The following is an 11,082-nucleotide window of genomic DNA, read 5'->3' on the forward strand; positions in this document are numbered from 1 at the left end:
GGATACCTCCTCCAACACTTTGTCTACTCTGTCTAGGTTTGGCTGCTTTGTGTGCCTCAAACTGGTCATTATTCTTGGTAACACAGCTTATTGCATATGCATTCGTTAGCCTCAAATATCCTACCCTCTCAATCTTCATCTAGCTGGTTCTTCATGTATCATTTACCTTGTGATTTCCCCCCCTTTATGACCCCAGCACATGTGTTCAGGCAGCCAGGACCAACTTTTTAGCATATGCTGTTACAGCCCGGTGTATCTCATGTTTAATTTGGTTGCAATTTTGTACAAAAACCATAAATATTTTATTATGCTGTTCCAAATAGTACATTAGATACAGGAAAGAAAGCATTTTGTTCAAAGAAGTACACATCAATTTTAGACTTTTTTTTCATTTAATCAATGGATGAGTGAATAAAGAAAAAATGAAAATTATGTCATTGAAATTTCTATTATAACATATCCTATAAACAAAATAAAGCAAAAATCACCAACCTTACTTTGTGGGAGCAGTAGTTTCTTTTAAAAAGTAATACCATTGGTTCAATGTTTATTCTATGGGAGGTTAACATTTCACTGCAATCTAATTTTTGATCTATAAATATCACTCAAAAATCCTATTGGTATTACTATAATGCATCACTAAAAATAATTGCTATATTCAGAATTGAGTAGAAAGGAAGCATTAGGACATTCATGTATATTGTATATATTTGATAGATATATACATAATATATAATGTTCTGTCATTTCTTCTGTAATTATGTTTTTTTATACCAAAGAAATGCTTTATTGTAAACAAGACATAAAGTACAACAAAAGAAATACTGTGTAAATTATAAGGGTCACAGGGATTTTTTTTTTAATTAACAGAAAATGAGGAAACTTTTTTGTTTTTCAAGGTCCAGGTTCTGGTGTCAGAAAATCTAAACCCAATATTCTGAAAAACAGTTAAATGGGAAGACATTGTGTCATTTTCACTATATTTTAAACAATTTACTTTTGTTTTACCACTGTGTATATCAACCCACCATACAACAGAATATAACAGATACAATGTTAACAAAAGTGTCCTAATAAATTTTCTATTCACCTAATTTCACATCTCCCAAAAAGCTCCTATAAATTAACAGGACAATATTTGTTCATTTGTGCATAATGATCACTAATTTTCTAATTCAATAAAGCACACAAGGTCTATCATTATAACATAAGGACACTTTACTGATGACATAAGCCATCTTTTTCAAAGAGTTCTCTAACATTCGAGATATCCCCTCTTTACAATATATGTTTTCATCTTCAGATTTTTTTTCTAAACAAAGTGTAGTGTATCTTAAGAGTCTAGGAAAACACATTGGTATATAATTTTCAAATCTACCCAGGAAACTGCAGGCAAACTAAAGTTCAAAGCATAATAAAATGCCCAGATATAGTTATTTGTTAAATTTTCAAAACAAAAATGCAAAAAGAATTCTAGTTACACTTCAAAGCAATTAAATTAATAAGGATTCCAACTATGGGGGCCCTTTACCTATATACAGCTGCTCAATTCAAAGTATCAGCAATAGTGTAAAAATGCTAATTCTAGAGGTACTTAGCAACTATACCCATGAAGTTGACTGGAAACACTTGGAATAGTGAACAAGATAACTCTAGTAAAAGATAACAGTATCTGTAGTAACACAAACTGATTTTACATCTCCATCTCTGTACCATAATGTTTATTCCCAGTCTCTATACTCTTGAAACAAGTGCTTTAAAAGAATCACATTGAAAAGTTGGTCTCAAGTATATACAGCAAAATAAAGGTAACAAAGTGTGCACAGAAATTCAAAATTTGTGCTGTGTTGACCTCATCTGAAACCTTCAAAAAATATTCAAAAGAATAAAAGCTTTCTCATCTCTTTTATGTGATAAGAAATGAAATCTGTCTTTCTGTGACCTGCCTGTGGCCACAGAACATCTTGTCATCTAACCCAGGCTGGGCCTTCACCAAAGGCTGTGGGCCTGCTGTTTTCAGCCCACACTGGAAAGTTACAGACCTGCAGTGGAGGCATTTTCATATCACCAGTGGCTTCTGGCTGTGACTGGAGTTGGTTGTGATTCTTCACCTTCTGATCCATCACTGTGTGGGGACAGAGGCTGGAGTCAGGGTGATATCATTTAACTTGCTCACTTCCATTTGCCAGTTTGGTAGCTTCTTGGCTGACAGATGGTGCCAGGCATGCTTGGTCAAGTGGTCACTCCTCATGATCTACCACTCACACATGGGACAGGCAAATTTCTTCTCACCCATGTGGGTTCACTGGTGTCTGGACAGTTCATTAGAATGGGCAAACCACCTTTCACAACCTTTCCAGCTGCAGCTAAAATGCTTTTCTCCTGTGTGTGTTCTCTGTAAACCTTCAGATGAGAACTTTTCAAGTACATCTTGCCACATCCTGAGTTGCTACAGATATGACTTCTTATCTTCAATGAATCAATCTGAGGAGTGACTTTGGCCATAGAAGGGGAAAACCCTGGAGCAGTGGCAATGGGAGACAGTCTGGTGCCATTCAGGCTCACTGCTGGAGGCTTGGGGTTCTGGACAATGGGCCAAGGTATGACAAACATGACCACACATTTGGGCACCTGAGTGCCCATGAACACAACAGGAGGGCAGAGAGCTGGGGGCTGAGTGGATGGAGTGCTGGGAACAACTGTTGTCACAGCAGGGTTGTTTGCAGGGAGGAGAACCATCTGGCAGTTGATGGGCACAGGTGACACTCCCCCTGTTGACACTGCAGGTGGAGAGACCAACAGTGGCTTTTGTTGTGGAGACATGGGAGCTGGCTGAGACCTACAGATGACTGACTCTGAGGAAGACACAGCAAAGTCATAGTGCAGCACTTGCTTTGTCATCAACATCTGCCATGGTGTTTCTCTCACATTTGGATCTGTTTGGTGACAAAGCTGCACATGGTATGTTTTTTCTTGAAGCCTCAACATTTAGGTGGGTTCTTTTGTGGAAAGAATTGTCCTGATAGTTGAGGTTGCTGGCTGCTTTCACTGGGCAGAACCGGTGGTTACACAGCTGGGCATCAGCTGTGTGATGAATCACACTCATTGCCTGAGCCTTGGGGAGATTGGGGGCAGATACTGGGTTCTTATTCCTTGAAGGGAGCAATGTGAGGCTTGGAAGTTTCTGAGAATGATATGGAGTGTCCAGTAGATGGCACTGGTGCCATCAGATTTGACACGACAGGGTTCAAAGTCAGAGGGACTGTAAGATGGAGTCAAACAAAATGCTGGGATTGTATGAAAATCAGGTGCACCAGGAAGCAGATTCTCTTCCTCCGACATATCGGACACTGCCATAACAGGCCTGTTTTCTATGTATTACTTAAAATCAGATTTCCAACTGCAGCTCATTGACATAAGGGCTTCCACAGCTTCAAAATCACTGTTTTCTGCAATTTTATTCCAGGAGTAAACACTCTCTTTTGACCTTTCTGAAATCATTTCCATTCTTTCCTCTGTAGCCTGCTGGAGAGAAGAGCTGAAGTTGGGTATGTTTGGCTGCCTGGCTGCTTGGCTACCTAGCCACAGATTCTGTAATTATGTTTTTAATTCGCACATATATTTTCATGAAGAGAATGACTGTTTTTTCTCAGTCTCAGTGATGCTGCTTCCCTATTTCTCCAGGGTAGTCCCTACATATATGCCTGCTTGTAACTTTTGTCCCTACATAAATATTATTATACTGTTGGTGAAAACAAGTCACTTGGTTGGACAGAACAGTGAGAATTCCAAATCTATTGACAAAACTTTTGTCTACTTTTACCAGATCTTTGTCATACCTTTACTTCTGCTGTTATCTAGTTCAATTCACAGATATCATACCAGAAAAAAATGCAGAAAAACACTTGTATTTTCTCATGTTGTTATATTTTCATTCCCATACAAAAAGTGGCTAAAACATTAAAGATAAAAATCCAGAAGTCTGGAAAACAGTGCTTCATGATGCTGATATGTAACTAGCAACAGAAAAAGTGATTCAGAAGACAACATTCAAGTCTCTGAATATGAAAAAGCACACTATAATGCAACAAATATATACACTTCATGGTTAGCTAAAAGCATTATGGATCATTTAATAATGAGATTGCTTGAAAACAATTTCTAATATATAGCAAACTTTAAAGTGATTTTTACAATAAACCAAAGTATTACTGTTTAGTTATTTTGTTGGGAAAACAATATGTAGTTTCACAATTAAAAGACCACCTGCAAATCTCATGTGTTTCTAGGTTAGACAAGGGCTATTGAATGTCTGAGAATGAAGTGCTCACTGTAGTTTGAAATTCTCCAAACCTCTCGGCAATGTACAATTTAAAAGATGAATTAAAGTAAAATAGGGAGAGAAAAAGGCTTTTTCCATGGTTTGGAATGGAAACATAAGGAATATTGGAAGAACTGCATCTAGTAAGTCCAACTTGGTGAAGAAGGGTTAAGTAAAATAAGATGGATATTGCCAGGAGAAGATGCCTTTCTGATAAGAGCTTCTCCAGAGGACAGAAATAATTGACCTGCAGAGCTTTTCAGAGAAAAATGGAACACTCTGTAGTTTTGCTGATAACACTCGATGATAAAACTAATTTCAGTACAGCTAATCAGAATAGAACAAGCATACCATACTAATCAATGTGTATCTGCTCCCCACTATAAGAACTCCAAGTAAAATGGAAAGTTAATGTCAGCCACTCAGAACATTTCTCCACTTGCTTCCACATTAGCTCTATATGAGCTCTCTCTTGTTAGATCTCCTTTGTTAGATCTCCTTCTATATTCTGAATGGGATTCTGCCTGACTCATGTATCCTTCTATAAATCTGTGAGATCCCAAATTTCATGAAAAGTTTCTATTATCAGAGGATTTATAGAGAGAACAAAATGTAAGTGTAACTAAAAAATGGCATTGGATAATTTGAGACTGAAATTTGAACATGTTAAAGAAATTTTAATTCTCTATACAGAAAGCATGAATCCTTTGAAGATTTTTGAACAAGTCACAACATGAAAGCTATAAGTAAAGCAAAATTAAGGCATGTTTGCCTCTAATGATACTGTACTCTGGGATTTACAGACAATACCAGGTATAAGAATTCAGATTCCTCAATGCAATGAAAATTTATCTGGAAATTGTTAAAATTTTCCTTGGAAATTATTAGATTTTTGTTTCTCCCACAAGCCTGTTTTCTCTTCTCCTTGGCTTTGTTTTTAATATTTTGCTTAAAGAGCCTTGACCAGCTGTTGCTCATTTATTTTCACAAATACTCTGACATAACAAAGACTACTAAAAAGATCTGGCAGGGACCCCAGATTTTATTCTTTTCCTGTTTTTGTCACTCTGACCCCTTAAGAATTCCCTCAGCCATACTCTGCCCTGGTTTGATCCCTTCCTGCTTTGTTTTTCTCACTACTGTAATTCCTATTTCCTTGTCTCTATGCTCATTAGGGACCACCAGTACTTTTCTGATAATAAAAAGAATAAGGTGAACATTTTCAGATCCCATGACTGTATCACATTGTTTCTTAGCTTTTAAAAAAATGCACTGTGATTATATTTTTACAAAAGCAGTTTCACAATGTATTATATATTTCTATCCTTGCCCTCTAGAACTAAGTGGGTAGGTTAAAAATTATAGCTGGCTGGAGGTTTTCAGTCTAAAAACTGTTTGATTTTAAATTGTAGAAATATTTTTTTCAATTATCTGTGCTACCATCAACAAAAGAGTACACAATGGAGTAAAAAACATTTTATTAATGTGTTTAGAGTTTTCTTTACTTCTGGCTTCTAAAGAGATGTTAAAAACCCTGGAAGATGAGTCCTTTTTCAATTATGGTTTAAAATTGGTATTTGGACAGAAGTTATTTGCTGAAGAAGGATTTAATTAAAATGCAAAAGTAATGTTACAGCACGGTATGTAAAATTGCCTTCCAAGATTAAATTTTTAACTTTTTCTATAAAGTTTACATTATTTATATGATGCTAATTAAAGGGTAAGTAATGCTACACATGACCAATGCTTCTCATTTCATAAACTAAAGTTCTATTTCATAGTATGTTAATTATAGATTACTTGCCTCTAGTATTACAAAGTATTAGAATTAAACTGGAAAATTTATAAGGGATTTAAGGTTTTATTAAAATTGTATTTAAACACTGAAACAATTTTCACTGTGGCTGTTGTCTTTTTTCCATATAGATACACACCCACTCATATAAAACTGCATTCTATGCAAAGATCCAATTCTTACTTATCTACTATGCTTGAGGGAAAGAAAGCTACAATAAGCTAGTTGATGCAATATTCATGAACACCAAGCAAAGACTTTAAAAGGGAAAAACAAGTTAAATGACTTTTGACTAAGGAATAAAATACTAAACCATCAAATTCTTTCAAATATTACTTGTATAATTTGTTTCTTTGTTCATTGTGTCAGTCCAACAAGACATTAATGACAACTGCCTTAATGTTCCAAAAAAATCTCCCAGCTACAGTAAATAGCATTTACCATTCCAAGATACCATAAGCTTTCTTAAAACTTTGCTAAATTGTGCCAATCTCTTGTAAACAAGGAAATAAACTTAGCATTTATTTGTGATGAGGTTTACCATCATTCCCTCCTACACTTTAGAACAGAGTTTTAGTACAGAGTTGTCTGATTTAAAAATATATTTATAATCTGCCCATTGAAATTTTCAGATCAAATTCTCTTTGCAAATTCAATAGCCTTACAAAATACAGAATATTTTCACTTCTATATAGTAAAAATCACTACTTGACATCTTGTCATTTGTCTAATTATCATTATATTAATGAGTGTCCTAACCTGTGGATGTTATTAAGATGACAAAATTCTAACATGTATCTTGAAATTATGCTTAGTTTTAGTTGAAATTTCAATGTTTTAAAAAGAAATTAATATATGTGGTCCACTCTTACATATCAATTGACTTAAATGTTAGTCTCTAGAGTGTAATGGAGTACATTCAAAATTTTACAAGTACAGTCAAATAGGGTCCATGAAATATTTTATTCAGAAAGGCCCTTAAGTCACATCAAATATGCTATTTTACAAAATGATATATTAAATTTTATAGCAAAAAAGTAAAGTTAACTTTTCCCTCCGGGCATGAAAGGATCTTACTGAAAAAAAATCACAAAGCTAAGTGCATGAGTGAGAAAAAGATGAAAGATTGTGTCAATATTTATTTTAAGAAGATTATATTCCTCCAGGGGAGATGACTAAGGAACTCCAAGACTCAGTCCTTCCACCAAAACTATTAAACAGGCAGTAAGTGTCTGAAACAACTATTTTTGCAACTCCAAAGGAGAAAACACTATAGCATCCAAGGAAGAGCAGGAGGAAGGGGCTGATAAATTATACTAAAGAACCATTAATTTCTCTCTCCACATGGTGGCTACTGGTACCCAACCCCCAACCCTCAAGATTTGCAGCCTGGGGTCTAGCCCCTGGCTAGATTGCCAGTGGCATAAAGGGAATTAAACATTCTTTTCCCCATGGAAAGTGTTGTGCATGGCAAATCACTGATCATGGCTTTTGAATTAACAGATTCAGATTGCCAGGTCCTGGCTCTGAGCCATTGGTCTGGAGAAGGGCAGCAGTGGCCACCTGTCAACCCAGACCCCAGCCAGGGACAGCAACAATTTAAAGATGCAGTGCTTCCTCAAATGCTGGTGGGGGTGGTGTGGGGGAAGGTTGGGGTTGTTAGTTAGTTAGGGATGCAACTGCAGGGCAGGCCAAGAAGGATCATCTTTGGGAAGCTGTTGGAAGTTTGTCACCCTTCCTGACCCCCTTCCACAGGATGCCTTGGAGCCAGTCTGTCTCCTCTTCATAGGACTCTGGCCATGATTTGGCTTGGAAAAACTGATTTGGGAAAGCTCTGTCTGGGTTGACTTTCCTCCCAGAATTTGCATTCCAAGCAAAAGCAGCTTGAAACAATGAAAGATAAATTTGGGAGGAAAGTCACCCCAGACAGTTTTCCCAAGTCAGTTATTCCCCACCAAATCACAGGCCAGGGACCTAAGAAAATGTGGATAAACCAAACATGGTATCTACATACTATGGAATATGATGCAGCAGTAAGAAGGAACAAGGTCCTGAAACATATGGAAACACAGATGACCTTGAAGATATAATTCTGAGTGAAATAAGTCAGACACAAAAGGAGAGACATTGCATGTTACCACTTCTATGAACTCTCTGAAGAATGCAAAATCAATGTTTTATAGTTTATAATACTGGGGGTCTAGTGATAGAAGCTAGTGAGGAGGTACGCTAGTCTAATATGTTCAGATGTGTTAATGATGGTGATTTCAAAAGTATGGAAATGGATATGGGTGACAATTGTTTGTTCATGGGATATAAGTATCAGAGCTCTATGGAAGGGGAATAGGATAGAAAGGGGTTGTTTAAAGACATAAAAAATGCTATTGACAAAGCACATGGGGAGGGTTAGAAGAGGGCTTGAGATAATTTGGGAGTGAAAATTTCTTTTGTCCAAGCGAGATAAGATGGAATTTAGCAGTGGCAATTCAGAGAAAGACAAACATGAGAACAGGGGGTAGCACTAACTGAAAGTATTGACAAATTAAATGTGTTGTGTGAGGTAGATGCAGGTCTTATTTAACTTTATAATTCTTTTCATGGCATTAAAATTGAAAGTTTAGGGGGCTGACAAAATGGCAGTTGGGAAAGAATGAGTATATATCTATAAGTTTAATTTCATAATCTGTGTCAGTATAGCCTAATGGTATGGTACAGCGTTTGTTGTAAAGCAGATTGAACAAGTCTTCCATTCTGTCACTTTGAGCAACTTACTCTACTTTGTACCAAAGTACCATCAATTCTAAAAACAGGGCATTAGCAGTGCATATCTATTAAGTTGCTATGAGGTTTCAGTGATGGAAGATGTTTATAACAGTGCCAAGTTCATGGAAACATTAAGAAAGGATATTATCTATTAAAGGCAATTCTAATACATAACTCATTGTGTTATTGGGTGAATAAAGAGAAAGCTGTCAAAGCCTTCATACTGCCCAGCAAATACTGTTTTCTGCAAATAGCAACAATTCTAAGTAGCAAAATATTTAAGGAATGATTTAGTTGGAAATGGCTGTAAGGAGCTGTGTAAAGCTATCCATGCTAGAAATGCAGATTTTAGAAATGCAGATTTTATCATCTAAAGATATAGTTGCTAGAGAAATGTGTATGCCCAGATTAAATCATTTGATAAGAAAAGACAGAATCATGAGTAAACTCCAAAAATTTAAGTGACAGGCAGAACAAGTTATTTGATGAAGATAACTGGCTATTAGAAAGGTAGCATCCTGCATATAAGGTTTGTAACATAACATACCTGTTTATTCAGGAGCATTGGTAGTTCACTGCAGTGAAATAAAGGGCTGAACACACTGGGTGTGTGTGTAGGAAGAAAATTCATGTCAGCCTTACTAGTTGTACCATCACACTGATCAAATTTTCTACTTCAGAGTATTTTTCAATTTCAGATTTGTGCATAAGAAATTTAAAACCTGGTTAGGATGGCATTGCCAGTCATAAGAAAACCTACAAGTCTTGTTCACTTATGAGACAAGAGGACTTGACTTCCAGAAAAACAAGTCAAGACTAAAGCAAAGTGGATGAAGGTGGGAAAACTGATGGAAAAAAAGCATGTTGACAATGGCTGCTGAAATAATTACTGGAGATGAAGATGGAGTTTTGTAGAAAGGAGTAAAACAGAAGCATTAACAAAGTGATGCTGGGAAGTATCTTAAATTTGTAAAAATGATTAATAAAATAGAGCTTTACAACCCTTTCCAAGATGAGAAAAGAATTACTGTATTCTTAAAAGGAACATAACAATATCAAAGAAAGTTGTCTTCCACACCATTTTTTCTCTCTTCATCTTTCCAGTCCTAACAATATTGTGGTAAGTTTGAAAAGGCAGAAATTTTTTTCAAAGCTATTGTCAGAGGGTGAAGTACATATCCAAAATGTCAGGGTTAGAAAGATGTTCACAACCTTTGGTTTTGTAACAATCTAAGGATAGTACAGTGTGCCTACTTTCGGGAAGAGGGATGGAAGCAGTGTAAGATTTCATTTAATCCTTGATTCTAAACAGTCTCTTGATTGCCAAGAAACAGAGCTCATTATTCTTCCTTGTGATTGTGATTGTCCTCCCCTTTCCTCTTTAAAGATTTTAACAATAGAGATCATTTTGCTAATAATTCTAGGTGTGTATTTTTACCTACACCAATAAAGAATATTTGAAGGGAGAACTTTGGACTTAGTAGCAATATAAAAGTATGTTTCTAGGAGTTACTTTTAGACGGATGGAAATTGTTCCCTTGTGCAAAGCATGTCAGTTTATATAGGTCAGTATTTTTAATTGATTTGATATGAAGTATTTGCCTGTAAAGGTACAGTTGCAAAGCAATCATTCCTCTGAACATCCAAATATATCAGGTAATATGAGTAAGTTGAAGTGATTCAAAGGATTTCACTCATATGGAAATTAGGGCCAAAAATTAGATGAAGATTGCAGAAATTAAGTTTAAATTCTAGAAGATTGGAAAAAAGCACTTAGGGCTTAGCTTTAAAACCATGTATCAAATATTTAGGTCCATACTATCTCACAATCCACAAGGATACCAAAAATGCTTTACATACACACACACAGACACACACACAAGTACTTTCCCATAACCTTAAGTTATTTTCTAAGGAACTGTATTAACTGTATTTGACTTTATTCCCCATCTTCTATTTCAAAGAGATGATGTTCCATTTAAGATAAATGAAGATATCATTGTTAAATTCTTTGGTTTCATTTCTATTTCAAGTTTTGGAGTTATACACATTTATATCAACAACAGCCAAATGATTGCTATTCTGAAGGGAGATGTACTGTAAAATAATTAGATCTCAGTGACATTTATTAAAAAATTCCTGGATGAATCAGTACCTGGAATAATTTTCATGTGCTATGTTAGAAAGTAAGTCACCACCCAAT

General features: G+C 35.8%; 1 pseudogene; it reads right to left on the minus strand.

Moving 5' to 3' along the window:
• Positions 1 to 2,122: 2,122 nt before the first annotated feature.
• LOC119533225 lies at positions 2,123 to 3,546 on the minus strand (annotated as a pseudogene).
• Positions 3,547 to 11,082: the final 7,536 nt, after the last annotated feature.

The sequence above is a fragment of the Choloepus didactylus genome, chromosome 4 (assembly GCF_015220235.1).
Source record: "Choloepus didactylus isolate mChoDid1 chromosome 4, mChoDid1.pri, whole genome shotgun sequence".
NCBI classification, from domain to species: Eukaryota; Metazoa; Chordata; class Mammalia; order Pilosa; family Megalonychidae; genus Choloepus; species Choloepus didactylus.